The sequence below is a fragment of the Monodelphis domestica genome, chromosome 7 (genome assembly GCF_027887165.1).
Source record: "Monodelphis domestica isolate mMonDom1 chromosome 7, mMonDom1.pri, whole genome shotgun sequence".
Lineage (NCBI taxonomy): Eukaryota > Metazoa > Chordata > Mammalia > Didelphimorphia > Didelphidae > Monodelphis > Monodelphis domestica.
Genome location: NC_077233.1, coordinates 228131532 through 228136763, shown reverse-complemented (window position 1 = coordinate 228136763; position 5232 = coordinate 228131532). Strand labels below are relative to the sequence as shown.

The following is a 5232-nucleotide window of genomic DNA, read 5'->3' as shown; positions in this document are numbered from 1 at the left end:
CCAGGGGAAGCTAGATAGCACAGTGAACAGAGTATCAGACCTAGAATCAGAAGGACCTGGGTTCAAATGTGATCTCAGATACTTCCTAGCTGTGTGACCCTGGGCAAGTCACATAAGCCCATTTGCTTGGGCCTTGCCTTCCAATCTTAGCGTTGTTACTAAGATAGAAAATAAGAATTTCAAAAAGAAAAGAAAGCTAAAGCCTAGGAAGATTCAGTGATAAATGGAAGGTCACATCATTAATAAATAGAGGAAACAATATTTGAACCCAGGTCTTCTGATTCCAAATTCAATATGCTTTCCACTGTTCCAGAGTCCTTGGGAACCAACAAAGATATGATCACCCTATGCAAGAGTATTATTGCTATTCATCAGAGGTTCTTGGGTTTTTTTTAACTGCATGTCTAGACGTGTAACAGGAGAAAAGAGAAGACATTTTTGCATAATTTCTGCTGTTGTATAAATAAGAATTGATTTGACTACAGAAGTAGAAAAGTAGATTGGAACCAAAATCTGGAGTTAGAATGGTTCCTACGACCCATTTGGACCACAACTTCTGACTGGATTGATTTTTACTGTTCTGTGCCTAAACACAACCTCAGAGCCTCACTGAAGATAAATCACTTACTGGACTTGTTATGGCACCTCTCAAGGCAATATTTACGTTTTAAGCAAATTCTTGACATTTTTTTTTTATGAACTTGTCAAACATAAATACTTTCATATACAAAGAACAGGAAAAAAAAAGAGTCCTACATAAATCTCTACTGTGTGTTGCTTGGATTTCTAACATATGGTAATATCAATGCTGCCTTGCTCAGATGTATTCCATTTCTAACTTCTTTCTGCTCTCCATATTTTAATAAAATGTTTGATGTTCTTTATTTTAAAAAAAATTCTTTTCCCCACCCCCACATCATCCTTATCTCCTATTCTCACAATTCTCCCTCTCCCTCAAAAAAAAAAAGCCCTTCCTTGTAACAAATAAGTATATTCAAACAGAGAATATAGGTCTCTGACTGATAGTACAGAACTGAAGCAAGAGTGAAATGCTGATTCAGAAATCCTGCAAAATCCTTCATGTCTTAATTTCATGTCTCAGTCACTTAGAGTATAATAATTACTATGTTACTGATTACTTAAGTCTTATCAATGGATACATGTGTGTCTTCTCTTTAGTATTTCTTTTTCATAGAGGTAATAAGTAACCATCCTATGCCTGAAAAAAATATATAGGTCTCATTTTGCACTGTCTACCACCTCTCTGCCAAGATGAAGGAAGCATTCTTCAACATCATAACTAGCCATTGCATTGCTTAGTCTTTCAAATTTGTTTCCCATTATAATATTGCAATAATTGTGTAAGTCAGGCTCTCAGGTCTTCTTGCTTTCTTTATTGGTTCACATAAGTCTCTGCAGGTTTCTTTGAATCTGTCCCTTTTCCCATTTTTATTAAGACAGTAATATTTCATTATATTCCTAAACTATAATTCTTTCAAATGTTCTCCATTTGATGGGCACTCAAATTTTTTTCCAATTAATTGAAACTCTAAAAAAGTATTGCTACACATTATTTTTATTTATGGGTTCTTTCATTTTTCTTCTCTCCCCTCTCCACCCCAAACCCCTCAGCATCTTCCATTAGAATGTTAAGTTTCTTGATCTGACTGTCCCCTCTGGGTGGGAAGAGGGAGGTGTGAGGTACCTGCCCCGAGGGAAAGAAGGGACATCTGTTTCTACCCACTAGAAGTGCCCAGTTTTCTGCCCAAAGGGTACTGAAAGGGGGATACTGGCCTCAAGGCACAATGAAAGGAGACCCAGGAAGATACAATGGTGAGGAGGCTAATAAAGAAGACTTCAGTTTGGTCAATGGCAATGATGATGAAACTCTCTCTCCTCCAGTCCTGGAAGCAGTGGGGAGCCTGGAGATCAAAGGTCATAGGGACTTGACTGATGACCCAGAGTTATCAGAAATTCCTGGGATGTCAAAGCTGTACCACGAAGCCAAGTTTCAACCAGAAAATTCAAATGTCCGGTCCCGAAGTGATGGTAGTACTACTGATTAGGGAAGACGTAGACCTTCCCCACTCCTGGCCTCACAGAATAAACCTAGCAAGAAAGAAAATGAAGATGCCAGTTTAGATTTCAAGGATACCCCTGTGACCAGGAGCAATAGGCGAAGGTCCACTGGTACCCTGTCAACTAGTCTCCGGTGTCTTACCATTGATCTCACTAATGATCTCGGGAGTATCACAAGTACCAGGCGTAGTGCTAGAGAAAGATGTCATCATTCTCTAGGTTCTGTGAGCCTTAAAACTGCTCAAACTCTACCTTAGAACATTTGGTTAAGATTATCCCCCATTTAAACAATGGAGGTACTTGATCAGGAATATACTGGGAACTTTAAAATTACTCCACCCATACTTAGGCATACCTTAGGGGAAGATAAAGTTGTAAACTCCTTACTGAACAATGAAAAAGTACTTAACTCATACTTATAGTGAGGCCAAAAGCCCTTAAGCTAGTTCTATTTTTAGATCTAATACAAAAGGGTGCTAAGTACCTGTGAAGGTCAAATTAATCACTAAAAGGTCAGGCAACTTGCAAGAGACAACCTTAGCAAAGAGGTGTGAAATACTCAGAAGTTTTAGTCTACCCAGAGAAAGTGATAACAAGATGTGAATTAAGAAGGTGATAACAAGATGTGAATTAAGAATGGTCAGTCCTTTGGAAAACATCTACTGTGATTGGTAGATGTGAAAATTTAGGGGAGGTGACATAGGAGAAAATTCTCTTTAAAAGGAGGTCAAAGGCCTCTGGACTTAGTTCAGCTTAGGAAACTGAATTGGAGTCTCTAGGTGGCTGAACTTAGTTGAGCTCAGGAGCTAAACTGGAGGGTCTCTCTGAACACTAGAGTTTTACTTGGACAAAATCTTGTGGTGAGTGATTAAAGACTGATTTGGTTTTCTCTCTTGAAAGAAAGGCCTAGGCCCTAGCCTTCCTATCATTTCCCCTTGCTCTGTCTCTCTCCCTTTCTTTAATTCCTTAATTTGTATTAATTAAAATCTCCATAAAACCCAGCTGACTTGGGTATTTCATATTTGGGAATTTTTCCCATGGTGACCACTTATTTTTGATATAAAATCAAGACGCTGAAAGTTATCTTTGCAGTTTGGGCAATTCACAGTCTTGAAACCCATATATTTTGCAGTCACAGTTTGTGGCAACCACTCTTTTATCTGTAACAGTTCTCAAAGTGTGTTTTCAGAGAACCTTGATCATTTGGAATACCAGGATGGAAGAGTTTCACACTGGTGACCTTGTCTGGGGGAAGATTAAAGGTTTTTCCTGGTGGCCTGCTATTGTAGTTTTCTGGAAATCCAACAGGCTATCCCTGGCATGAGATGGGTACAGTGGTTTGGCAATGGCAAATACTCTGAGATCCCTTCAGACAAGTAAGTCAGCCTTGCATTATTTACCCAACACTTTAATTTATCTACCTTTAACTTGCTGGTATTTTACAGGAAGGCTTTATTCCAAGCCCTGGAGATGGCCAAGAGCAGAGCAGGCAAGACATTCCCAGTCATTCCTGGTGCCTCATGGGATGAAAAACTCAAGCCCCTGTTAGAATGGGCTCATGAAGGAAGGCTTCCAGCCAATGGGGGAAGAGGTACTCACACCAAAAAAGAAACCAGATGGGCGTGTCATACCAGAGTGTAAACAAAGAAGAAGGACTCTGGAGGAAGTCCGGGTCCAAGATAGCCTACCTCCTCCTAGACTCTGGAAGCCCAGCTGCGTGAATAACAACAAAGAGAGGGTAGAGGAAGACCAAAGCTGAGAAAAAATGGTTTCTGACCTCAAAAACAACAAAAGCAACCCTGAGGATAGCTGCATAGCCTGTGGCAGAAGAAACCCACACTCCTTTCATCCCCTATTTGAGGGGGGCTCTGTCATACATGTAGAGATAGATTTCTAGAGCTGTTCTACATGTATGATGATGATGGATATCAGTCATACTGTACTGTGTGCTGTGAGGGACACGACTCTTACTTTACAGCTATACAAGCTGTTGCCGGTGTTTTTGTGTCAAGTGCCTGGATGTGCTAGTTGGGGCAGGGACCTCAGCCAGTGCCAAAGCCCAAGAACGCTGGAGCTGTTACATGTGCCTGCCTCAGTGGTGCTATGGGATCTTACAACGTCGAAAGGACTGGAACATTTGCCTTCAGGAATTTTTCACCAACGACATAGCTCAGGAATATGCAGTTCCAAAATTGTATCCAACTGTCCCTGCATCAAGGAGACGACCAATTAGAGTCTTGTTCCTTTTTGATGGCATAGCCACAGGCTACTTAGTGCTAAAAGAATTAGGCATCAAGGTAGACAAGTATATTGCTTCAGAGATCTGTGAGGATTCCATTGCTGTTGGAAGTCAAGCATGAAGGCAATATCAAATATGTTCATGATGTCAGAAACATCATAAAGCATCAGACTGATGAATGGGGACCATTTGATTTGCTTATTGGTGGAAGTCCGTGCAATGATCTTTCCAGAAAGGGCTTGTATGAGGGCACAGGAAGGCTCTTCTTTGAATTTTCTACCATTTGCTCAATTATGCCAGCCCCAAAGAAGGGGATGAACGCCCTTTCTTCTGGATGTTTGAGAATGTTGTGGCCATGAGGGTCAATGATAAGAGGGACATCTCATGGTTTTTAGAGTGTAACCCTGTAATGATTGATGCCGTCAAAGTTTCAGCTGCCCATCAAGCCTGCTATTACTGGGGCAACCTGCCTGGGATGAACAGGCCAGTGATAGCATCAAAGACCAATAAACTCGAGCTTCAGGACTGCCTGGAATACAATAGGATAGGGAAATTAAAGAAAGTACAGGCAAGGACTTCCGGTTAAGATGGCGGCTTAGAGAAAGCTAAAGTTCAGATCTCCGGAAAACCCTTCCCCACCGATCTCAAACTATAAGCTCCTAAGGCGCCGAAATTCAAAACGATCAACAGCACAAACCCTGGGAACCCTCCTCCTGGACCTGGACCTGGTTCAAAAGGTACGGCTCCCCTCAAAAGTCAGAACCCGAGATCACTCGGACCTCAGGGGTAGGAGCGCAGAGTCCAAGGCTCCCGGAAGCTGCAGCCCGGCCAGGCTCAGAGAGCAGGGTCCTCGGAACAACAATCCTCAGGGCCTTCTACCCGAGTCCCAGTGAAAGTTACTGCCTGGGGCTTCT

The 5232-nt window shown here is 41.7% G+C and overlaps 1 pseudogene; it reads left to right on the top strand.

The window, feature by feature from the left end:
- Positions 1-1805: 1805 nt before the first annotated feature.
- Positions 1806-4904, top strand: LOC130455600 (DNA (cytosine-5)-methyltransferase 3B-like; annotated as a pseudogene).
- The last annotated feature ends 328 nt before the right edge of the window (positions 4905-5232 follow it).